This window comes from Petaurus breviceps, unplaced genomic scaffold (genome assembly GCF_028583685.1).
Source record: "Petaurus breviceps papuanus isolate PSGF00001 unplaced genomic scaffold, PetGlider_PUasm1.0 90633, whole genome shotgun sequence".
In the NCBI taxonomy this organism is placed as follows: Eukaryota; Metazoa; Chordata; class Mammalia; order Diprotodontia; family Petauridae; genus Petaurus; species Petaurus breviceps.
This window is the reverse complement of record NW_027187293.1, coordinates 4,609,846-4,637,487: the sequence shown is the minus strand read 5'-3', so window position 1 is coordinate 4,637,487 and position 27,642 is coordinate 4,609,846. Positions and strand designations below refer to the sequence as shown.

The 27,642-nt window shown below is 35.6% G+C and overlaps 1 protein-coding gene across 1 annotated transcript in view; it reads left to right on the top strand.

Moving 5' to 3' along the window:
• The window catches only part of CHRM3 (cholinergic receptor muscarinic 3), a 669,187-nt gene that overhangs the window by 209,913 nt on the left and 431,632 nt on the right, over positions 1-27,642 (top strand). The window contains exon 2 of the mRNA XM_069064484.1: positions 9,967-10,089. The gene's annotated coding sequence lies outside the window, so the exon portion shown is untranslated. The remainder of the gene's footprint in view (positions 1-9,966; positions 10,090-27,642) is intronic.

Genomic DNA, 27,642 nt, shown 5'->3' with positions numbered 1-27,642 from the left:
ATGACTATTTTACCTTCTTATTCTAAGACTTCAGGGCAGTTTTCCTTGATGATTTTCTGAAAGATGCTGTCCAGGCTCTTTTCTTTATCATGGTTTTCTGATAGACCAATAATTTTTAAATTGTCACCCCTGGATCAATTTTCAAGGTCAGTCATTTTACTAATGAGATGTTTTCAGTTTTCTCCTTTTATTTTTATTCTTATGTTTCTGTTTTACTGATTCTTGATTTCTCAAAGTCATTACCTTCCACTTGCCCAATTCTAATTTTTAATGAATTGTTTTTTTCTATTAGATATTGTATTTCCTTTTTCACTTGACCCATTTTACTCTTTTTTTTTTGAGAAGGGAAGGTAGGGCAATTGTGTTTAAGTTACTTGCCCAAAGTTGTCATACTGATAGTTTTGTATTGTGTCTGAGGCCAGATTTGAACTCAGGTCCTGCTGACTCCAAGTCCAGTGCTCTATTCATTGCACCACCTAGCATGCCCCCTGCCACCCTGTGGACCCATTTTACTTTTTAAAAAGTTCTTCTCTTCAGTGACTTTTTATGCCTCCTTTTCTGTTTGACCAATTTTAATTTTTAAGGAGCTATTTTCTTCAGTGTACTTTTTTTTTTCCATTTTGCCAACTGTATTTTTGGAGGGGGGGAGGCAAGGCAATTAGGGCTAAATGACTTGCTTAAAGTCACACAGCTAGTAAGTGTCAAGCATCTGAGACTGAATTTGAACTTAGGTCCTCCTTACTCCAAAATCAGTGCTGTATTCACTGTGCCACCTAGATGTTTCTAGGTGAATTGTATTTTTTAAGGAATTGTTTTCTACAGTCATTGTTTCACCTTCCTTTTCCAAGCTACTGACTCTCTCTTGCATATCTCTCATTTGTTATTTTTCTTCTACCTCTCTTATTTGACTTTTAAAATCCTTTTGAGCTCCTCCACAAAGGCTGTTGGGGCTTCAGACCAGTTCATATTCCCTTTTGGGGTTTCAGACATGGGCATATTGATAACATTGTCCTCTTCTGGATGTGTGCCTTGATCTTCCCTGTCCCCATAGGAATCAGTGGTCCATGTCTGCTTTTGCTCATGGTGCTTGCCTATTTCCCTTTAAAGTTCAGCTCTCCTGCTGGAGCACAGGGGATATTGACCGAAGTTCCTTGTGCTGGGATTCTGCAACCCAGTTTCTGGCTTTATGCTCTGGTATCTCAGCTTCTGGAAGCTAGAGGTTGTGGGGGTGTGGCAGCTTACCTGGTATTGAGCTGGGATCAGCAAAGCTGGAGCTCTTGGGTGAGGGAGTCTGGAACCTGGGGGATGACTTCTCACCCTAAAGCACTTGAATGTTTAGCTGCTGGAGGATATCTCACAGCCTGGTGCTGTACCTCCTAGAATTGTTCTTCATGGAGTTGTGATGAAGCATCAGAAGTTTTGGTGGTGGCTGTAAAGGCAGGCACAGAAGTAGTTCACATCTGTTTCAGCTATTGAATAAAAACTTTGTTTGAGTTCAAGTTTCTTTTGAGCCTTGTAACAAGTCTGTTAAGAAACAGAAAATGTGAACCCCACAATTCTTGAACCCTAGAAATCATGAACTCCTACAACAGGAAGGGCAGGAGCTAATGACTATATATAAGGAGAGGCCTAGGCTAGAGACAGCAGAACTGAGAAGAGGACTCTTGTGGTGGCAGTAAAGAAGGGGAAAACTTGTGGTATACTGGCACTCTGTCTTCTCTGTCTGTGTTGATGTTTGGTTGTGATACTTTGTACAGAAGCCCTGGGACCTTACTGGAAGCCCTGAAAGAAGATTTTTGGGTTATATATTTACAGAAGTCCTGGAGCAGGGTTGTGGAGGTCCTGGGACTTTACTGATGATTTGTGCTGACCTCTTGGACCTTGTTTGTGGGTCTGTGTTGATTTCTATGTTATGATTTGTGTTGAGTCAGACCTTGGTGGTGGGTCTGAGTTGATTTCCCAGGCAGATAGTGAATTGATGAGGTGCCAGAAATGTGTATGAATATTATTGTGGCTCTGTCAAGCTTTATCTTCCCAGAAACAGGAACTGTGAAGGACTTGAGGTATACTGGAAACTTTGAACTTCAATATGGAATGGGAACTGGATGAAGAACTGGAGAAGGAGCTGTACAAGGAACTGGGAACTGCCTGCCTTTGAACCCAGGAGACATTTGGAGCTGGGACCATGGAAGAGGAAGCATGGAAGCTGAGAGCCAGCCTCAAGTCAGGCTGAAAGAAGACTTTACTTGGATACTGTGTACTGACTGAGAAGATTATGATTTACTGTGACCTAGGGGTGGAGAGCTTTGACTTTTGTACTTTGTGATTGAATTAAGGATTTTGTGATTGACTAAATGAATGTACTTTTTTAAAACCATGTGACCACTTTGGTGAAAACTATGTGGCCATTTTAGTGTTAAGTTGTTGAGTTGTGACATGGTGAATGCTGTATTTTGATTTTCTGTGAATATTTTGCTCTGATTTATTATTAAATAGAGAGCTCACTATACTATGTAATCAGAATCTTGAAAGCTGTTCACAGCAGCAGTCCTCTGGAAAGCTGCTTGTACATGGCTTTACAGTGGCTCATGTGGTTTTCTGAGCTGGTGCCTACCAGTTTCTTTGCCTGTGATGAGGCACTCCGGGGTCGTGGTGTTGGTGCTTGCCTGCTCCAACACCTTGGGTCTTGGGATCTCCCCCTTGTTTGCTGAGATGGGGCTTGCCACTGGCTTGCTGGTATACTTCCTGTCCTATTTTGCTGTCTCTCCCCCAGAGCAAAAGGGGTCTTTCCTTCTAATATCCCAAGTTTCATGGGTTACAAGACTGCTGCAGTTTGTCTTTCTGCTGGTTTAGCAGTTCCAGGGTTTTTCCTGGTGCAATATTTTCTGGGCTCTCAGTGCTCAATAAGGGAGAATGAGAGCCACTTACTTCTTTCTCTACTGTCTCAGCTCCCAGAAGCCTAACATTGTTTTTAAAGGCTTTAAGGATCACTAGTCATAAATGTTTATATTCTTTATTAATTGTTTAAAATCATGTCATAACTATAACTATTTTAAATATTGTCGATACCATAAGTGATTCTACTTCTTGAATTCTCAAGTGCAATGAATTTTCATTAAGTCTATTTCAGAGCTGAGTAGCTCTTTTACTACAAATAGCAACAGTTTATTTCTTTGTTCAGTGAATCAGAACAGCAATGGACTGGATATTTCAAATGCTAAAGGAATCACAGAATTTTATAATTTGAAGGGATCTCAGATACTATCTGAAGCTAAGTAACCGAAATTCTCTCTGTAACATATTGCCAACAGTCATATGACGTTTGAGTTAACAAGAAAATTCCTATAGTGGGGAAATTTGCTACCTCCAGAGGTATTGCATTCCACTTTAGAGAAGCTCCAGTTTTAGTAAGTGTTTCTTCAAAAGACTATTACTTTCAATTTTCTAATCCTGTTGTTTTGGACCTCTTGATTCCTATCAAGGCTCAAACCAAATGTCACCTCCTTTCCAAGAACTTAATTGATTTCCCTCATTGTTGATTTGCTACCTTAAATCATTTTGTATTCATTTTGTACATGCAATGTATTTACCTATCATTGAAGATACTTGCCCATAGTAGAATTTAAGCTTTCTGAGGGCAGGAATTATTTCACTTCAACCCCCAGGCTAGTGTCTTAAATAAAGAAGGCACTTTAATTTAACTGATTAGTCAAGTTGAAATAGGTTTTAGAGAAGAATGAAAAGAGAATGGTACATAGGAGTGGTTAAGTTTGATATAAGTGTGTGCTTACCTGGTCTACAATGAATTTCAATGGGATAGGAATTTGGGCAACCAAGATGATAAACCAGGATGGCTACCAAAGTTTAGATGTATTCTGCAAATATAGGAATTGGATGGATTACTATGTAGTAACTCAAGGAGGCAACTTAATGTAAAGCCATGCATGAGCATCTTTCCAGAGGATTGCTGCAACAGCTTTCAAGGTTCTGATTACATAGTACAGTGAACTCTATTTATTCAGCAACAAATAAGAGTGAATCATTCACAGAAAATCAAAATATAGCATTCAACACATTACAACTCAACAACTTATCACTAAAATGGCCACATAGTTTTCACCAAGGTGGTCACATAGTTTTCAACAAAGTACAATCATTTAGTAACTCAATCATTCAATCAACCTTAAGGAGGCTTGTCTCCTTAAGGGAAACATAGTACAAAAGTCAAAGTCCTCAACCCACGGAGTGCAACTAAGTTACAACTTCAACAGCTACTACTCGGTATCGTCTTAGGGGGTAGTGGAAAATACAAAAGCCATCCTCCCTTAGGTCACAAGTAAATTACAATTTCATCAGTTACTATTCAGTACCCTTGGAGATGTCTTTTCATATTGTCTCAAGGCAGGCTTTCAGCTCCCTTGGTTCCTCTTCCATGGTCCCAACTCCAGCCTGAATCTAACCAGCTGCAACCTGAGTTCAAAGGCAGACAGCTCCCAGTCCCTTGTCCAGCTCTCTGTGCAGTTCCTGCTCCACACTGAAGCTTAAAGCATCCAGTCCACCCCAAATCCTTCACAGTCTCTGTTCCTGGGAAGAAAAGGCTTAAGAAAGCCACAATAACATTCATGCACATTAATAAAGGCACAACAACATTTGTACAAAGTATCGGCACCACAGCCATGCTTCCTCAGTCTTTGGCAGCTCCAACTGGCCCTTGGAAGTCTTGCCACCACAAGTTCGAGTTTTGCCACCACAAGTCAAAGTTCTGTGTCAGTTCTCAGTCCTTATTTCTCTTTGCAGTTCTTCGCAATTCTCAGTTCAGTCCAGCAGTAGCAACCCAGCTTCCAGAACCTCACTGAGAAAAATATTCTCTGTCTCTCTGTCTCTCTCTGTCTCTCTCTGTCTCTCTCTCTGTCTCTCTCTGTCTCTCTATCTGTCTCTCGGTCTCTGTCTCTCTCTCTGTCTGTCTGTCTCTCTCTCTCTCTCTCTGTCTCTCTGTCTCTCTCTCTCCATCCTCCCCTCCCCACCCCCTAGCAGCAGCTGCTCTGCTTCCAGTTTCTTTACAGAGGCCTAATTTGAAACTAGGTGTTAAGTACTTGTCAACTTGGCAATACAAATCTTCAAATTCCATTGTTATTATTACACTTAAATATTAAATTATACTATTACCCTTAAATAAAGAACATGGGGGGGGGGGCGCAGCTAGGTGGTGCAGTGAATAGAGCATTGACCCTGGAGTCAGGAGGACCTGAGTTCAAATCCGGCCTCAGACACTTAACACAAAACTAGCTGTGTGACCTTGGGCAAGTCACTTAGCCCCAACTGCTCTACCTTCCCACTCCGAAGGAAGGAAGGAAGGAAGGAAGGAAGGAAGGAAGGAAGGAAGGAAGGAAGGAAGGAAGGAAGGAAGGAAGGACATGGGGACAATTAGGCAGTTTCTCTAGTTGGTACTGGGGGAAAGGAGAGTTATATACAAATAGAAAATGCATAATAATGCAACTTATCATTCCTGATTTTGACATGTTCTGCTGACTGTACAGGGTATCTACTTTGACACCTTTTTCTCATTTAATTAGCCCTTATTCACTTAATCAGATTTTATCCATATAAATATATGCAGGAGGAGGGGGATAGGAAGGATAGTGCACAATGTTCTGTTTCTCTATACCCTCTTAGGTAGGCATTGTGCTGACCACGACAAATTTTCTCTGCAAAAGAATTTCCCAGGTGTGCTTGATAACTGTTTTTTTCAAACCAAATTTGTACTGAAACACTTTTAACTGAGAGGAAAAAAATATCTATTTTTCAGCCAATGAGGGGAAAAGGAAATGATCATATATTCATATAGCAAATGCATAAATTTACTTTTTAAGACCCAAAAGTTAAATGAACTAATAGTTAATTTTTTTTCAGTTAGTTTTGGAAAATTTCAATACTGTTTGACCTGATGTAGTACATATAATCTCAGAGCTTACTAATATCACCTAGCTGTGCATCCTTTAAAAACTGATGCAACTAAGGGATTCCTATTTACAGTACCACTCTTGGATCACATCTAGAGTGCTACAGAAGATGAACAGGAAGTTTTTTCTTGCATTTTTTGCAATCCTCTTAAACATTTATTTAAAAATAAATCATTCTTTTCTGTATTTGTTCTACAACTTTAATATTTTTGTGATTGTATTCATATTTGTATGTGCTTGGTCGAGAGTAAATCAACTTGTTAACCTTTTGTTTGGCTATACAAGAAAACTTGTATTTATGTGATTTGGAAATATGACCATAATTTTTGTAAGTATATAATGCTTAGAGTCCTTGATTGGTTCCCTGGACCACATAATGTGAACAGTGCAGGGTGTAATTATTTTCATAGTAACGGTGTTAAAAATTAGAGATATATTGGAGGACACCAGGGCAGAGTTTTCCAGGAACCTTTATAGAATAGCTGGGGTGACCTTGGAGGAGGAGAAAGAAGGACCAGGTGAGTTCATTAGATTCAGAGTACAGAATTTATGTATATTTCAATTCCAAAGACAAGAAGAATTTAGCATCTGAGGATAGAGGGACATCCCTGAGGTCAGGGAGAATATTGGGCAGAACTATGGTGTTTGATTGGTCAGGTAACAACATTGAAGAGCACAATGTCTCAGCAATTTTGAGGTAGAACAGGGCAAAGCAGCAGGAACATCCCTAAGCAGAAGAAAGACTGGGTTATCCCAAGGACATAGCAGGCTGGACAGATTAGATCAAGCAATAAGTATTGAGCTAGTATCTATACTGTAGAGATTGGACTTAATACCATAAACGAACAGGGTTTCATAATGTTCCCAAAGAGAAAATTAATAGTGTCATTGGGAAATTATATTGCTTGAGGTGATTTTTATAGGGGTATAACTACTTAAATTTCTGTATCTTTTGGCCAGTAATAACCTCCCTGACTTAATTCCTTGATTTTAATATATAATGGTATAAAAGACTGCTATCCATTAATTCAGTTAGGGGAAGTTATGTGTGTGTGTGTAGGTATACTATTATGTTGGATACTGTGTGTACGTGCCCACATGTGTATACATATTAGTTGAATGATTGAGTCAAAAAGTATGAATACCAAAACCACCCTTCTTGTGCTGCCTTTTATCAATATGCATTTTGGTTCTCTCTGTAAAGGAAAATTTTAAAAAATCCCTGGGACTTTACTCCCCAACTAAAAGGGCCAAGTTTCATAATTGTTGTATACTTCCAGGCATTCAGTGTTTCTTCAGGGAAAGAAGTATATTCCCTGGAGTAATATAGCATCAGTGAAGGAATAAATGAATATAAATTTCATCTAGAGTCACATATCTTTCCCTATGCATATATCAGTAAAACAATTACATAATTGGTAATTCCCTCACATGCAAGTAAATGCCTTACTGTCATGGCCTTTAATGGCTAAGTGGTTGTACTGAACTCTCTAAAGACCTGTCAGGAGTGAATTGTTTTCAAGACTATTCACTGATAGCTACTTGACTATTGGTGCCAATTATATATTAGCATGAATGGTTGTTTTGATATTAGGTCAAATGTTATATTTTAAGAGTGAATACTTTTTGTGAAATATTTTTAATCCTAAAATAGCTTTAAAGAATCTCTTAATGAACACCAATTAAGTTGACTGCTACCTAGAGTGTTGTTTTTAAAAGAGTAGCTTCCTAAGTATGAAATCATTTAAGTTTCTTGAAATTATGGACCTTGTACTTTATACATGCTTCACTTGGGATTTTCTTGCAAACCAAAATATCTCTCTGGGAAGTTTATGAAAAAGAAGGAGCAAAGTGTGTGAAATAAATTGTGATATGGGCCACACAACTTGTTTGAGTGAGAAGTTAACCTTCTTTCTAAGTTTATTACTATCCTGTTTAGCATATTCACAGTTTGGGGCTTACTGGGAATCATTAAAAGATTTCCTATCTATAATATTTTTTTTTTCTCACCATAAAGCCAATCACTATATATGTGTATGGAAGGGGGAGGCAGGGAGTTACAATGGGAAGATAGAATGGAGAAACATATATGCTTTTGAAATACAGAGTTATACAAATAATCATATTTGTCTTCTGCTTGTCAATTAGACCAACAGAATAGAATGCATTTTATCCCCAATATTTATATTTAAACAGCTTTATTGCAATTCTCCATTCATTCCCTGTGAAATTATAAGTACTATGCATTGAGTCAGTATTTCCCCAAGGCTCTGGTCTTACCACATCACTCCACCTACTCAATGAACTCAAATATCTATTTATGATCTCTTGGATCATATATAAACTCCTCATTTTGACATTTAAAGCTCTTGGCCTGACCTTTTTTCATCTTCCCACTGTTCTAATACATCATAGTTCTTCCCTGCCTCCACGGTATAGCAATCACAACCTACTTGTCCTTTCTCACACAAAGTGTTCTCTCTCCTGTCCCTGTACTTCTGCAGTATCTATCATCCATGCCTGAAATTCTCTCCTTCATCACTTAGCTTCTTAGAATCTGTGGAAACATTCAGCACTCATGTTAAATGCCAGTGTCTATAGGCGGCCTTTCCATGTTCCCTTACCTACTACATTATCTTTAAGATTATCTTGTATTTACTTTGTAATAATTTTTGTATACTTTTATATGAGTAGCTTTGGCATCACATGGACATCATACCCACTCATCCCTTCTCTCTCTCTGAGACAGAAAGAGCAGATTGTGTGGTTTTGTTTTCTTACTCAATCTGTCACTCTTTTTAAAAAAATTTTATTGGATTGTTGAATGCATTTACATTTAAAATTATGAGAGTTAGGTTTACATTTCCCTTTGTCTCTAATATTTTTGCTTTTCTGATTTTGTATATATATATACATATATGTGTGTGTGTGTGTGTATAATTTTGCTTTTCCTCTGTAAAGTACTTTTTTGGTTATTTTTGCTTAATATACTGTAATGCAGCATTATTCCCACAGATTCTCTCTTCCTCTCCCTCTTAACACCTCTCCCAAATGTCACACATTCCCAAGTTTGAGTTTCATTTAAATAAGAAATTCTTTTTTTCTTTCTCCCTTTTTATCTAGTTATCATATTCAATCATTTTCCTTTCTCAATTAAGTGATTAATCCCCCTTTTTCTCTGTGCCTTCAACTTATTTGGTTTATTTTTTTCTTATTTCCCTCATCATCTTAAAACTATTCTCTTTTGTTCTAACCTTTTATCCTTTACTTTGTGGTCTGTACATTTCTTATTCATTGTTTTATCTCTGTATTCTTCATGGGATTAGCTTCTAAAGAATCTCTTTTCAGTTCCCTCTTCAAACAATTTCCATATGATTGCATTACAGATTCCCGCCTACCACCTTTTCTGATTCCGAAAGAAAAAAGAAATACATTAATCAATTTAACAATTGTAATGCTAATTCATTTTATTTTTTAATCTAAGAATGTTTCTTAATTTCAGTTTATTTGTCAACAGGCATTCATTGAGCAGTTACTGTGTACCTAACCTTGGGTAAATTTTTTTTGAGAGGAGAGGAGGGGTAAAAATATGTGATCCAATTTTATTCATTAAGATGTTTATATTATAACTGAAATCACTTAATCAACATGTATTTATTTCCCACTGATTAATGTAGCATAATTAGAAAAATGGTATGATACAATGAATAGAAATAATGGGTTTACGTACAGGGTCCTAGATTGGAGTTTTACCTCCCCCACATAAGTGATTTTGTGCAAGGTGTCCTCTTTGAGCTTTAGCTTCATTATCTGTAAAATTGAAATAAAAATGTTATCACTTAGCTACTCTGATCAATACAATGATCTAAAACAATTCTGAAAGACTCAGAATGAAAAATGTTTTATAAATGTGAGCTCTTTTCATCCTCTAAGCTAGGTATGATTACTGTTAAACATTATGAAATTATAGTTTTTTTATATCCCTTTTCTTGTATTTCTTATTTAGATATGGATGTTTATAGAAGATATTTCTACAATGAGCTTTTATAGTAGATTGTGGATTGGATGAATAATTTTCATTTGAAACATGATGTTTTGGACCAGGTACCAGGACTCTTCCCTGTCATTGGTAAGTGTTACTCGTTCCATTCTGCATATATCTCTATGTTATATGTATATGCATTTATACACATATGCATATGCATATATATTTATGCATTATGTATATGTTTGTCTTGTAATTTAATATGGAATAGATAAATTTTCATATACCTATTGTTAAATGTGCTTGAGTTTAACATGTGTTTATATACCTACAACAAATTAGAATAGGACTAAAAAATTGTCTGTACCTTTTACAACATCAACAAACTGTACAGAACTCAGAAGACTGGTTTTGCCAAACATGAAACTGAGACTATTTAGACCAAACCTACTTGATGATGTCTTGTTTCCAATACCATCTCTCAGCCCAGATATGAGTTCAAAAATGATAAATCTTTGACTTTAATATAGATTTTCTAATTTCCTATATAGTAGGTTTCCTGGCATAACTTTTAAAGTCTTAGCATATAAGTGTTTCTTATGATTCATTTAATTAATATCATTGTAGAACCTCTTGGAAAAGATCTATATGGAGTCAAAAGTTGATCTTGACCATTAATAAAAGAAAGATTAAGTAGATGAAAAATTTTGCCCAGGTCATTATATACAGTTGACTTGACAAACCATAGATATAGGCTTTCATTTTTTATCAATATGTACAGATAGTACAAATAGTTGGGAAGTCCATCCAAGAATTTAATATAAGAAAAAAAGTCATGGTGCTTTGACACCAGAATATTTTTGTCCATTTTATGACCCTAAATATCTTCAAGAAGCAAATTATCATATTGTTAATATCTACATTATAGCATTCTACTGTGGCAGCAAGGTATGGAACATGACAGTCTTTGAGAAATTGAATTAAATATCACAGAAAGAGCAATAAAGAGGTTCTTGGTGGGTGGATGAGAGCCAGTTTCAACATATGACAGATGCAAAACTTTGAAAAGGAAATGTCATCAGTGAATTATATAAGAGAAAAAGAACATAGGCTAGTCACATGACAAGGATTAGAGGCCTACAGATAAAAGGGACCCTTGGGTCATCTAGTACAACCAGCTGCATATAGTTGAGGAAAAGGAGAAAAAAAAAATTTACCTGATTTGTCTAAGGTGAAGCAGGTAGCAAAGTGGCAAAGGTCGAATTTAACCCAGGTGTTCTGACCCCAATTCGAGTGCTTTTTCCACTGTGTAACACTGCAGTCAAGAACTGTAAGGCCCTACCAGGACCTTGGGATTTCTGGAGAAAATTAGTAAAGTCTGGAGTTCTTTAGGTAGACTCTTGGAACAACTTAGGAAGGAAATAAATTAGAGTCTCACAAGATAGAAAGGCCTGGATGAGTTATGATCAGCATCATTTCAAGGAATGTGCGAGTTTATGAAGTCACAATTCCATTTGCATCTTCATCAGTTTTGTGGCTACGAATCTTGTCACAGACTGGAAATAAATTATAATTTGAATTCTACTTTTAAATTGTTAATATATTATAAATGTCTGTAATACCTTGAATTTGGGGGGTGTTATAAAAAAAAGTGAAAGCACTTAGAAACGAAGACTTGGATTTGAATATTGACCTTTCTCCCTATGTGACATTTGGCATGTAAATTCTCCTTTAGGGGCCTCATTTTCCTCACCTGTACACACAGTATTTTATATGATGACTTTCAAAGTTCCTTTGTCCTTTTCTAATTAGTTTTATTTGGGAAATAAAATAATTGCATTTAAAATACATACATATATATTTATACAGAAAGAACAGTGGATTTAGAGTCAGAAGCCCTTAGTTGAAACCCACACTTTTCCATTTCTTATCTCTTTGCTAAAGCTCTCTTGACTAAAGATTCTCCATCTGCAAGATGGAGTTGGATTAGATCTTCTCTATGAGTCCCTTTCAACACTAAATCTATGATCCTATTCATTTTAATTTTGTGTATATTAGAAAATGTACCCAATTTTAATAGGGACAGAATATTTTTAAATTTTTTTCTATAAATCAAACAAAGGAAAAACTTATATTGTATAAAAACTATTTCTCCTATCTAGGCTGCATGCTTTTTATTAGCTCATATTGATTAGGCATTTGTGCTTATTGATGAAAAATATATTAGATTTGTGTTTTTTCTCCTTTATAGAGTTTAATTTTAAGACTATTATGAAACTATTCTTTTTAGAATGGTGGGAGTTAAATCAAAAATGACTCATCAGTGTTTTTAAAAATGTAATTCCTTCAAATCTGGAAATTACTTTTGTTTATTTTTTTATATCTAAGCTGCATTCTGCTAATTAGCATACATTTGCTAACATATTTATATTACATGTATATGTATATACACATATATACAAATATATACATGTGTTTAAATACCTATAAAGGAGAAACATACATGTAGCCTAGTTTCTCATGCATAAATATTTTATACATGTGTATGTGTTTGAACAGCTTTCCTTCCAGACATACAGTTCATTGAACTGTATCTCAGAAATTTTATATTTATAATTAATCAGTAGGTTTGCATACATATTTGTATGTATGTATACACATATATCTGCACATAGGTATGTGTATATAGACATATATTTAAATGTGGTATATATAAGTGAAACTCAAATCTTAATAAATGACTGTCACATCCATTAAAAGGATATTTAAAGTAAAAAGAAGCATAATTAAATTAACATACTAGATAAAGTTTAATTATTCTCTGAATCTTAGCCCTTTGTTGCCATATCTTTGAGGGGAAAAAATGCAATTATCTAAAGGCATTTGTTGTTGTTATTACTACAATTATACACATTTTAGTACTAAAGTAAGTACACACTTGAGGATGAATTAACCATATGAAGCAAACTGTAAAATTAAGAAGAAAATCTTCATCAAGCTAGGGGATGAGATATAAAGAGGAATTCAGTATTTCTCAAGACTTTTTAAAGTCATACCACCTTCAGGTTTTAGTCATTTTTTTTAGATAGAATGTTTTTGCCTAGAAAATACATTTTGTAACTCCTTTAATAAAAAGACAAAGGAAGTTGTAGAGTAAAGGTGACACAGAAAATGGAGTTGGTAGAGAATATAAAACAAAAGGGTAGAGGAAATGGGAAGCTGAGCATACAGGATATGGAGGGGGTGATAAACACCAATTTTAGAATAATTTTCTATCCTAGGCTTTTATGAATTATTTATAGTGATATTATCTTAGTCACTTTCATTCATTGCATTTTACTGTTGTTTTAGTTGTTCAGTTTTATATTAGCTCGTTGTGATAGAATAATACAGTGAAAAAGATCACTGGCTCTATCATATGAGGAGCTAGGTTCAAAGCCTGTTACTAATGTTTGTGACTTGTTTGACCTGTTAGAAAGCACTTAACCTAACTGGGCCTCAGCTTCCTTATCTCTGAAAATGACCAGGCACAGGTGAGCTCACTGGCTGTTGGTGGCTTTCCCTCTAAGATGAATTTCTATCTACTGTGAATCATAGAATGACAGATTATGACAGTTGGAAGGTTCCTCAGTGTCCATCTAGTCCAACCCCTATGTATACATCTGACAAGTGGTTGTCTAGCATCTTCTTGAAGAGCTCAAAAAGGTGGAACTTATTAAAAAACTTACTCTCAAAACAAGCAAATGTATTAAAAATTTCCCTTCATTTTTTTTCAGCTGGTAATTTAACCATTTTCAAAGCAACGTATTTGTATAATCACCTATGGGGAGGGAGGGAGGATTGCCAGCCTTAATGTAACACTTGAGAATAAGTCTTCCATCACTACTGTATCTTGAACATATTGAATTGGCTCAATAGGCCTTTCAAACTTAGCATGTTCAAAGCAAAACTCATTATCTTTCCTTCTTCCCAAATTTTCCCCTTTTCTCAACTTCATTGCTACTGTTGAGCTCTCCATCATTATTCTGGATACCTAGTTCCACAAACTCAGTGTCATTGTCAACTATTCCACCTCAGTCACCTGATTTATCCAGTGCATCACCAATTCTTGTCGTTTTCGCCCTTACAATACTTCGCATCATTGCCCCTCTCATTTCAGACACCTTCACCATCATTTATGCTGGTAAATAGTCCCTTACCTGGTCTCTTTGTCTCAGTCTTCTCTCAACTTCAAATAATCAGTTGCTAAAGTAATTTTTGTAAAGAACAAATCAAATCATGTTATTCCCTTCCCAGTAATGTCCAATGCTTACATACTGTGTCTAAGATTAAGTACAAACACCACTTTTCATCATTTAAAGCCCTTCCGAACCTGGCCACTTTCAAGTTTTCTTACCACTAATTCTCCTCTATATACTATATAGTCCACTTATGGTGGTCTACTTATCATCCCTCACACAGGAGACTCCATCTCCCATTGTACTGGCTGATCTCCATACCTAGGGTGTTTTTCCTCCTCACTGCTGCTTCTCCGCTTCCCTGGCTTCTATCAAGACTCAGATCACCTTCTGGAGGACTCATTTCCTTCCCCTTCATATGTCTTTTCACTCTACTTTTATTCCATGCCTGCAAGTGCCTGCCCTCTGAGATTGCCTTCCACTGATGCTGAATCTATATTTTATCTATGTGGATATTTGCTCAACCTCCTATAGTAGGACTGGGATCATGTTTTTTGCCTTTCTTTTGATCATCAGTGCTTAGCCCATAGTAAAAGTTTAATAAATATTGATAACTGACTGACAAAGATGTCCACATTCTTCCCTTTATTTAAATTTGCTAAATTTGTCCATGTCCAGTAGCACTTATTTCACTCTGAACAATTAAAGCTTCCCAAGAACAGTCTATGTATCACTTATCCAAACACTATTAATTCTTAGAGTTTTAGATCATCTGAACAGGAGGTGAGGGGAAAGAGCATTGTAGGCATGGGGACATCCAGTGAAAAGGCATGGAGATAGGAGATATAGTGGCTTATCCAACTATCTGTAAGTAGCCTGGTGGAGTTGTATCCTAGGGTATGTGAAATGTATGGCAGTTGGCATTTGTTAGTTTAGAAAAGGAGATGACATATGACTTGTGAAAGTAGAAATGACACAAAATTGCATATCACTATATAGATATCATTTTTAATAAACTTGTTATTAACTTTTACCACTGATAGTCCTGGCTGGAAAAGGAGCAGCTTATCAGTTTAAGACTTGTGCTCCTAAAGGTTGGATACTACTATCAAAATTGTAAGTTTTATTATTATATACACATATGTGTATGTATGTATATTTCAACATTTATCTACTAAATTTTTTATTGAATGTATTATTTTCAAACATAGTTCAATTGACTGAAGGTTTTTGCCTCATATCTACAAGTATGAAACCACATCATTGTCTTACTGAATATAGTGCTACTGGAACTCAAGATAGAAATAACTGAATTTGAATTCATCTTCAGATAGTACCTATGTGAACCTGGCCAATTCACTTAACTCCATTTCCTCATAATAGGGATGATAATAGTGCTACATTCCAGAGCTGTTGTGAGAGTAAAATAACATATTTATAATACACTTTGCAAACTTTAAAGTGCTATATAAATTCTAGCTATTATTTATATCATTATTATACTTTTGTGGTTACCTCATTCTCTTCATTTCTTACAGACTACTCAGAAGACTGACTAAATTTTTTTTTGGTCTTTTGATTTTTAACTTGTATTTTTTATATATTCATTTTTATATGCACAAAAGATAGAAAATTCAATAGTGTTAAACAGAACACATGTATTCATTCTTGTTTTTATCAAATGCAAGACACCTTAAAATCAAGTTTCATTTTAGTTATCCTATATTTGTCAAATGATTCAGCCCTTACTTATTACTGTGTATGGAAGACTATTAAACTGAGTATAAAGATATTTTTAAGAAAAGAAAATAAAGAGTACAGAATGATACTATAATTACTTTGGTTTTTAGAAAGGTCAAACTTGGAAATGTACTTACGAAAGTCACATAGGGGATTTTGGATGGGTATGCATTAGGAACAAAGAATAGTTTTTGAAATGAATCATAAATCAGCTACATCAAGCAAGAGGATTTGCTCAGTCTTTTGATCAAAAAAAAAAAAATGAACCTTTGAAGTGATGTGGAAATCTTAGACATAGTGACTTCCCTAATGTCTTGAATTTGTTCCAGTAGGTGGAGATATTGAGCAGTAAAATATGGCATTTCTCTTGCAGTAGATTACTTTTTTTAATATCATATTTTTAAGATGGTGACAGTTGGCAAAATGTAATAGTATTGTGGGGATTTTTTGTTTGTTGCAATTTGGTGAGAAGTTGTTTAAATGTGAATTAAATATGAAAATAAAATATTCCACCTTTTAAGCATATATGTATTAAGTGTTTTCTATGCCTGACAGGGTAACAAAAAATTCACAGATATAGGTCCTGCCATTAATGAGCATATAATGCAACAACAAAAATTACAAGTGCATTGTTAATTACAATGTAAGACAGAATATAAGTATCACAAGGAGATACAACCAAAGATCTATGAGTTTTCAGAAGAGTGAGAGGAGAAAGATGTAATTAGAAGGATCAGGAAAAACTTACTATAGGAGATGGAATTTGAAATGGACTCTAAAGAATGGATAGAATCTTCACAGGTAGAAATGTGAGGTGACAACATGAGTCAACATTTTAGTAACAACTGAAATTTTTAAGATACACCTTTTTATAATTTTATTTTTAATTTATGGAAGGAAACAAGCATTCCTATAACATAGTAGGATAAAAAAGATGATTATATATGAAATTGTAAACCTATTATGAACAGCTTGCAATTCCTTTCAAATATATATTATCATGTAAATTTCTTTTTTCCCTTTCCTTCCCAAACTCTGCCCTAGAGAAGGGTATGTATTTGTGTGTACATATATGTATATGTTTATATACACACATATATATGTAAAATTATTCCATGCATATTTCTATTTATAAGTTCTTTATCTGGCTGTAGATAGTGTCTTTCTTCATATGTCCTTTATATTAAATTTGGGTATTTTTGATAGTAAAAATAACTTATTCCCTAAAAGTCTTTCTTAAAACAATATTGCTGTTACTATATATGATGTTCTCTTGGTTCTGCTCATTTCACTCTTCTTTATTTCATTCAAGTCTTTCCATTTTTTTCAAAGTCATTTGAAGAGAGAACATGTAAGCACATACATTTATTATTTGCTTAGTGTATCATACAATTTACTAAGCACTGGAGACAGAAATATTAGCAAGAAAGACAGACCATTAACTCAGGGAATTTACCTTCTAAGAAGAGAAGAAACATAATAAGGAGCTGGAAAGGGAATAGGGAGGGTACAGTTATGGTATCAGGAGAAATGTAGCATATTGTGGAGATGATGGGGAAGTGATATAGAGGCCTTGTTCTAAGCAAGTTAAAGTGAATCCTCATCCATCAATACCTGAAATCCCAGTTACAGAGTCTATAGTAGGTGGCAGTAGGGCAGATGCAGATGAAGGCATGACCACAGGAAGGCTGATGTGGAGGGAGATAGCCTGGAAGTGGTGTTATGTCATATCAGATCCTGCTGTCTGATAGCAATAAATTTTTTGCTGTTCTTACTCTAAATAACACCTCAAACTTTGTGAAGTGTGTTTATGTTATTCCCTCTAATAATCTTTCCAATTTTTTAGATGCGACAAAACTTTGCAATTCCTACAGGTCCATAGAAGTTCAGACTGTGGCAAAGGTATCTGAACAGTTAAAGAGAAATGTTACTTTGGAAATTTAAGGTCATAGAGCAGTAACTGTCTTGATCTTTAAGTCCTGCTGTAAAATCTTTATTCAGGCAGATAGTAATGATTAAGTGTCATTCCTAGTAAGCTTTTATTTGACCTTTCTTTCTTTATGAGAACAATGGAAGCTTGTTCATTAGGAAAGGATTCAATGAAGGTTATTCACTCAATGAATATTTATTGAAACCTATAATGTACAAGACTCTGGAGATCCAGAGACCAAAAAAAGACAAAAAAAAACCATCCTCACTGCAAGGACCTTACAGATATTGGTAAATTAATATTTAAACAAAGAAGTACAGGCTTATTTAAGGATGAAGACCATGACCATTAACCAAGGGATTGAAAAAAAGGACTTCCTGTAGGAAGTAGCACTGAGTTAAAGTTTGAAGGAAACTCTAGAAGCTAAGTGCTGTAGGTAAAATCAGAATGCAAAACCATGGAGACACAGGTTATGTTCTAGTTTGGAGAAAGGAAAGTGAAGTAGGACAGTTCAAATAGAAGATAGAGTCTTGGGGAAAAGAAACCATATCACTGGTTGATGGGTTTCTTCTAAATGAACCAACACTGCCAGGGTGAAGGGCAGTATGTAGTAGGTCATGTACATGTAGGTTTAGCCTTTTTCTTCAAAATGTGATGGAAATGTTGTCAGAGTGGGAATTTTGTACAAACATTCTCCTAAGGAGAATATGAGGACCTGTAATATGTATATGCAAGCCTTAATAATGTAGCTAATGTGGTTAAATATTTCCAAACTATTTTTTTTGTTCACTTGTCTTACATTTTAATAAACCTTGCTTTATTTTATTTTTTAAAAAATGTTTTGACAAACCAACAACATGAAAATAAGAAAGGACAGAAAGAATTGAGTTGCCTATGAATTCATGACTCTTGAAGGATGTAAACAAACTTCCTAAAAGATAAATTATAAACTACTAATAACTATATGAAGCAATGCTCCAAATCACTTATGATAAGAAATGAAAGACCAAAGAACCTTGAGATTTTACCTCAAACTCAACAAATTACCAAAAATAACAGAATAGTCAGTATTGGAAGAGTTGAAGGAGGACAGCCACACAATTGCATTGTGGATAAAATTGTGAGGATTTTCTCAGTTATTTGGAAAGCAATTCGAAATTATGCAAATAAAGTGATGTCCACACTCTTTGATGCAGAAATTCTGTTACTGGGCATATTCCCTAGGGTGGTCACAGATAAAGAGAAAGTACCTCTATTCACCAAAATATTTATAACAGCACTTTTGCAACAACAGCAACAAAATAACCTGGAATCAAATGGGATATATATCATTTAGCATAAGGCTAAACAAATTGTGGTGAATGAATGCAATGGAATATTAATGTGGTATAAGAAACAATCAATATGATAATTATAGAGAAGCATGGAAATATTTAAATGAACTTAGAAAGGATGAAATAAACAGAGTCAAAAATAATAACAATATGCACTATATCTATGAGACCTTAAATGGAAAGTACAAGCATAAAACGACTGAGAGTTAATGTTGTAGAACTGCAAAGATCAAGCATTCCCCCAAAACAATTCTAGTGAGGAGGTGGGAGGTGGGCATGAAGAGTGTATATATTTTTAGATTTTTTTGATGTATGAATTAAATTTGCTTATTTTTTCTTCTTTTTCTTCTGTTCAAAAATATTATTTGTTGTATGATTCTCTTAGAGAGAATAGAAGTATGGATACTAGGAGAAATCTAGGTTGCATAGAACCAATTAATCAATAAAATGTATTTAAAAAATAAAACAATAAAAATATCCTTTTTTGTATTTCATTTCCTACCAGCACAAATATCCCAAACATATAGCAAAACATCATCACATGTGTTTTTCAAATAGTAACTAACTGTTATAGTAGTTTTGTCCTCCTCCCCTAAAACTAACTATAACCAATAAGGCATTAAAATTAGCAATGTAATTTTTCTACATGTTTTTCAGTCTTGGAAAAAAATATTTTTTTTTCTAAAGGTACCTTCTAGGAAATAACCTCTTATTTGCTTCTCAGAGAAAGTGCTTTTCCTATAGGTCTTCCTATTGGGATATTCCAGCTTAAATTGAAAATCTGTGAAAATTCTTGACTTCTAATAGTCATCAGGAGGCATTATCATGTGTTGAAGAATGCTGAACTTAGAAACACAGGACCTGAGTTCACATTCTACCTTTTCCATTTAGTACCAATGAAATCTTAGGCAAGACCCTTACTCAATTTCCTCATCTATAAAATGAGGCTATTGAATCTCTGCAATCTATCCTAGTTCTAAATTTATGATCTCATGCTTTGCAGCCCTTTATATCCAGGTGAACATTGGCCTTCTAAAAAGTACTTTTTCTTATTCAATTGAATTTGTCAGTTTAAAAGCACTTAACTAAACATACAGCTAGCATAAGGGACTGATAACTTTAACAGTTAATCAGATTGGATTATTTTATAGGACTGATCTTATTTTAGTAAGATCCATACTTATTATTTCAAGATTTCAAATATTTATTTTATGGTCTTTGGTATAGGCAGTCAAATTCACTTTCCGGAAAGAAAGAAGTCAAGGTAAAATAAAAAATTTCAAACTTTTGAAAACATCCCATTACTCTAACCCAAGACTTAGTGCCAGAATTTATTATGTTGTTTTATATCACTGAATAATGTAGAAAATCATTGCCTTTGATAAAAGGAAACCATTTAATTAAAAATCTGGCTAACATTTGACAACACAATATTTTAATTTTTGTTTTACTTCTTCCGACATTTTAATGGCCAGGTTTCACACATGTGTTCCTGATGTTTAACCTCTTCTGTGTAATTAATTGGCAGTGTTGTAGTGGTAGAGTGCCTGACCTAAAGTCAAGGAGATTTATCTTCCTGAGTTCAAATCTGGCATCAGACACTTAGTACCTTTGGGAATGTAGTCGAGTCATTTAACCTCTCTTTGTCTTAATCCACTGGAAAAGGAAATGGTAAACGACTCCCATATCTTACCAAGAAAATCTCATGGACAACACTGGTGTGGTATGGTCCACAAGATCACAAAGAGTTGGCTGCTAGTGAATGACTAAACAACAACAATTTTACCAGATTATTGTGAAGATCAAACAAATAATATATACACAACACTTTCAAAATGCCATATCTATGTTATTTTTATTAATTTGGTTACCAGATGGAATTGCAATCAAGTCACTGGATGAGGGGTTTTGTCAAGGTATTCCATACAAATGCATTAACTTCTCCAAAGCATTAAAAGTATATCAAGCTTAATTTGTCATTGTGCCCCTCCCCAATCCTTTCCTCTCATAGATTTTATTCAACCCAATTATCTTCTCTATATTTTGTATCATGCAAGAATCCACTTTTTAGTAATCTAACCCACTTCATTTTAGCCTGATTAATTAATTATGTGAAAATGTCTCAATCAAAGAATTTAAGTTATGGATATCCTGAAATAAGTACTAAAAATTCAAAGCTTTAATGAAATGAAATCATGTTAGACAAGAACTCTGTATCAATTTGGGTACAGGATAGTTTTACATTCCCTGACTTTTGTATAAACCATCAAGTTAGTTGTAATGGGAAGAACTGATTTTGAGCACATCCCTTAGGAGGCATTACCCAGTGCCTGAGATGAAGATCTTACCAGAAGAGGATCTTCTGTTTCAAAGATCATGGAGGAAGTTGGACTTACTTATTTACCATTGGTGTCTCAAACAACATCTCCCAAATTGATGATGACACTGTCTGTGATAATCAGTGATATAATGGTAATAGATTAACCATTCTTAAGGGGAACCTAAGTATCCAAGGAATGGCAGAAAATTATTTCCAGCAACTAAGAGGTATGAGTTGTGAGTTACATTTTTTCTACATGTGCTCTCCAAGTTTGAGCCCCTTTTCCGCTAGACTCTTTATGTACTTGTGGAAGAGCATGTTATAGATTTTGTGGGGAACGTGTTGTTTTATATCAATTGTTCTTATTGTTCTATCTTACTAAATGACACTTTCTAAAAGCTACTTGAGATGGCTTACTACACTGATTCTCAAATGAGAATGAGGGGAGCATCACAGTAGGAATTCTAGTTTTTGACATTAAAAAAGATACGCCCAACTCCTCAGGGCTACCCCTAGAAACCTCAGAGGGAGGCATAACTAGCCAAACTCTTGGTAATCTACTTGGTACAAACACTTGGTACTCCACTTATCAATGGCAGTAAGATTTGGGATAAGACTTCTCAGAGCTCACATGAACTGCAATTTTAAAGAAGTTGATCTACTTAGTTTCTCCCCAGATGTCCTCCCAGACATTGTCATGGGAAAGGAAAAGGGGAGAAATGTGATACTTGGTCTGCAGAGAAAACAAGGAGGAACTAGCAGCAGGAGGGCAATTGCTTCCTGGCCATATTTCACAAGAGGTGAAAGTTTCCCAACAGCTGGAAGTCCAGACTCAGGTTCTGGCTGGTGTCTTAATCTATCAGGCATTGTGACTGTACAGGATCTATTAGGACTGCCTTTGCTATGTATCACCTCCATAGCAATGCCTTTTCTCTTCAGAAGCTAACAGGCATCTGTCTAACCAAGAGTTCTTAGTTTCTACTTCTCTGATACCAGCCATATTAAGGAATAGAAAGGCAGAGTAACAATCTGATTCAGAGGATTTGTGGGTCCAAATATCTTCACTAGGGTAAAGCCAAGGACTCAAAGAAAAAGGAGACTGTTTTGTTAGCTCCCCCACAAAAATATCACCTCTACTTTCTGTCTTCTTGAACATCTGATGCTGTCAATTTTTATTTTCAACAACTTACTGGTGCAATTTTCCCCCAAAAGGAAACACTTTATACACCCTGTTCTAAACAAATAAGGTAACACACACACACACACACACACACGCACAGAAAAAGCAAAATAATTTTGGGAGATATAGTGTTAGTAACAGAGGATGTCAGATGAGGCTTGCTATATGAATGAGTTAGCATTTGACCTAAGCCTTTAATGAAGTGATTTATAAAGTCAAAATTGAAAGAGAAAAGCATTACAAGTATAGAAGAGGATAGAATATAAAATAGGAAACATGAGAAGGAGTAATATGAAATGAATATGGGAAGAAAGATTGAAGACAGATTGTGAAAATCTTTAAGTCAAATTCCCTCTTACATGTAATTCATAACTACTCTATTTAAATTGAGAACTTTTTTTGAGTACTTCTAGCCCTCCAACCCCAAAAAAGTTAACATAAGTTTTCTAACATCTCCACATTTAATATGTATAGTCTCTTCAAGAAGACTTTCTACTTAATTGAACCTGTAAGAGCTTGTGCTTTGTTCAGCCTTTAAGAATCTAAGGCCCCAGGGTGGCCAGGTGGCTCAGTGAGTGAGAGCACTGGCTCCAATGTTGGGATGACCTGGGGATCAAATCCCGGGCTCAGACACTCAGCACCACACCCAGAAATAACTGGCCGTGTAACCTTGAGCAAGTTACTTAACCCCGATTGCTTTAAAAAAAAAAATTAAAATAAAGCAATCAGGGTTAAGTAACTTGCTCAAGGTTACAAGGTAACATGGCCAGGAGAAATAATTTAAACATTGTTTGACTACCTGAAAGCCATGATCAAAAAAAGAACCTAGAAATCATCCTTCAAGAAATTCTCAAGGAAAATTGCCCTGATGTTTTAGAACCAGAGGGTGAAATAGAGGTTTAAAGAATCCACCAATCACCTCCTGAAAAAGATCCCAAAAAGAAAATTTCTAGGAATATTATAGCCATGTTCTTGAGTTCCCAGATCAAGGAGAAAATATTACAAGGAGCCAGGAAGAAACAATTTGAATATTGTGAAAACACAATCAGGATAACACAGGATGTGGCAGCTTTTACACTGAGGGATCAAAAGAGCCTGGAATATGATATTCCAGAGGTCAAAGGAGCTGGAATTAAAACCAAGAATCACCTACCCAGCAAAAATTAGTAGCATGTTTTAGGGGAAAATATGGTCATTCAGTGGAGTAGAGGACTTTCAAGCATTCTTGATGAAAAAATCAGAGTTGAATAGAAAATTTGACATTCAGATAGAAGAAGCAAGAGAAGCATGAGAAGGTAAACAAGGAAAAGAAATCACAAGGAACTTATCAAAGTTGAACTATTTACATTGTTACATGGAAAAATGATAATTGTTACTTATGAAACTTTTCTCAGTATGAGAATAGTTGAAGTGAGTAGAAATGTGTGTGTTTACATATATATTTCTTTATAGGAGGGTATATAGGCATATGAATACATATGTGAATATGTGTATATATGTGTACACGTGTACACAGCGGGCACAGCACCAATTTAATACGAAGGGATGATACTTAAAAAGCGAAATTAAGAGGTGAGAGGGGAATGTAATGAGAGGAAATGGGTAGAGACAGAATGGGGCAATTTAGGAGGCAAGGGAAAACTGTTACAATGGAGGGGAAAAACAGAAAGACTAAAAGGAATGGGTCAACCTTATTCTCATTGAATTTGGCTTAGGGAGGGAATGACATACACACTAAATAGGGTATCTGACCCTACAGTAGAGTGGGGGGGGAGAGGTGATGATGGAAGGCAGGGCAGACTGGGGGGGGAGGGAAGTTGGAAGCACCCACTTTTGAAAAGGGACAGGATCAAAGTAGAGAATAGAGCAAATGGGAGGTGGGATAGGAGGGAGGGAAATATAGTCAGTCTTTTACAATATATCCACTATGTGTTGCATGGCAACACATGTACAACCTATATTGAATTGCTTATCTTCCCAGTAATGGTGGGTGACAAGGGAGGAAGGGATAGAATCTGTAATTCAAAGTTTTAAAATCAAAAGTTTAATATTATTAATATTGTTTTACATATAACTGGGAAATAAGATATAGAGGCACTGTGGCCTAGAGATCCACTTTACCCCACAGGAAAGTCAGATGGCGTATGGGAGAAGATATGGGAGAGAGCAGATTGGAGGAAGGGATATCCAGGGAGATCACTATTTTGAGGTGGAGGGTAGGGGAAAAACGGGGAGAAAATTAGTAACTCAAAATCTTGTGGAAATGAATGATGTAAACTAGAAGTGAATAAAGCATTTGATTGAAAAATATAAAATAATAAAAAAGAATGATACAATAATGAAATGAAAGATTCCTGCACATAAAAAGAAGGAATTATATAGAGGATGACATATAACATTATGGCCTTGAACTTAGGAAGAATTGGATTCAAAGGACATGCCCACACAACTTTAGATTCAAGCAGAACTGGGCTTAATCTCTTCCTCTGAGAGAGTTCAGGGGGAAGAAATCTACTTCTGCTTTACTGACTGCACTAAAACCTTTGACTGTGTAGATCAAAACATAATGTGGCAAGTGCTCAAAGAGATGGGAGTACCAGAACATTTTACTTGTTTACTGAGGAACTTGTATGTGAGCCAAGAAGTGACTGAACATCAAACAATTGATTGGTTTAAGATTGGGAAAGGGGAAAGACAAGGCAGAATATTTTTACCTTATATATTTAACTTCATGAAAAATGCCAGACTAACTGAATCAAAAACTGGAATTAAGGTTGCCAGGAGAAATGTCATTGATTTCTGATATGCATATGATACTACCCAGATGTTAGAAAGTGAAGAAGAATTAGGAATTTTCTTGATGAGGATGAAAGAAGAGAATGTAAAGCTGACTTGAAGTTTAATACAAAAAACTGAAATCATGTTAACTGATAAAATCACTTCCTGACAAATAGAGGAAAAAGAAATGGAATCAGTGTCAGATTATGTATTCTTAGGCTCAAAAATCACTGCAGACTGTGATTTCAGCCATGAAATTAAAAGACACTTGCTCTTTGGAAGGAAAGCTATGACAAATCTGGACAGCATACTAAAATGCAGAGATATCACTTTTGTAAGAAAGGTCTGCATAGTCAAAGGTATGGTTTTTCTAGCAGCAATGCACACCTGGAAGAGTTGGAATATGAAGAAAGCCAACACTTTTTAATTGTGGTACTGGGGAATAATTTTTAGAGTCCCTTAAACAGTCAATGCTTAAAGAAATTAATTAATACTAATCATTGAAAGGACTGTAAAGCCAAACACAAGCAGCTCTCCAGAGGACTGCTGCTGTCAATAGCTTTAAGCTTCTTATCACATAGTATAGTGAACTCTCTATTTATTCAGCAATAAACTAAGGCAAAACATTCACAGAAACCAAAGTATAGCATTCACAATGATATAATATAACAACTTATCACTAAAGTGGCCACATAGTTATAAACAAAATATATTCAGTAAGTCCAAGGGACACAAAGCACATAGGTCAAAGTTTTCCCACCCCTTAGTCATATTGTCTTAATCTCTCAGTCAAAAAGTCTTCTTTCCTCTTTATTGGATATTAGTTTCCAATCATCCTTAACTCAACCATCCTTAAGGGGTAAAGGTACAAAGTTCTCCTCCCCTTCCCCCCCCACACAGTAAATCATGATCTTATTAGTCAGCTTTAAGTGCCCAAGGAGCAGTCTTTTCATCTTGGCTCGAGGCTGGCTCCAAGATTCCATGTTTCCTCTTCCATGGATCTAGCTCTTGCCTGAATCTACCCAACCATCACCTGGATTCATAGGCAGGCAGCTCTCAGCTCCTTGTCCAGTTCCTGATTCTGTTTCCATTCCATATTGAAGTTTACAGTGTCCAGTCCACCTCAAGTCCTTAATAGTTTATGTTTCTTGGAAGACAAAGCTTAACAGAACCAAAACAACATCCATACACAATGCTATCACCATCATCAATTCACTATCTGCCTGTGAAATCAACACAGACTCACAGAGAAGGTCTGAGAACTCAACACAGACCCACAAACAAGTTCTGAGAAGTCAACAGAAATTATCAATAAATTCCCAGGACTTCTGAAACCCTCCTCCAGGACTTGTGTAAACAGACAATAAGAAAATCCACTTTCAGGGCTTCCAGGAAGATCCCAGGGCTTCTGTATAGGCATCACAAATACAAATCAACATAGATATAACAGAGTGCTGGACACCACAAGTTTTCCCCTTTTCAACTCTGCTCAGTCCCAGCTGTGCTCAGCTTTTTATATAGTCTTTAGCTTCTCCTTGTTCAAACCACTTTTTATGTCCTTCCTGTTCCTGTCTTTGGTGAGTCCCTCCCACTGTGGGATTCACAGGTTCTGTTTCTTAACAAAGACTTTATTTAATGAGGGCAAGGCTCAAAGACACTTGAACTGAAACAAGGTACTAAATAAATAACTGAAACCAGGTGCTAAGTATTTTTTGCTTGCTATTACAAGGATAAACAATAAAACTGAAGGTTATATACTTTGGCCACATAATGAGAAGATGGCACTCATTGGAAAAGACCCTGATGTTGGGAAAGATTGAAAGCAAAAGGAGAGGGGAAAGGTAGAGGAAGTGATGGCTAGACAGCATCTTGGAATCAATGAACATGAGCTTGGACAGACTTCAGGAGATAGTGGAGGACATGAGGGCCTGGCATGCTCTGACCCATGGGGTCACAAAAAATTGAATGCAACTAAAGGAATTAACAACAGTAACCAATAGATACTGGTGCTGTGATTCTTGGCAAGTTGTGTAAATTCTACTTATTTTAGCAAATTCCCTAAGTTGAAGAGTAGTCTCAAATCTACTTTTGTGGTGGGAGTTTTCTTACCTAAAGTTCCCTACCTGTACAAGTGAAATGATAGGTGAAGCCTATCTGAATATAAGCATATGATATTACTCTGTATTGTATGATACTACCGTGAGATAGATTATTTATACTGATAAATTTTATATAAA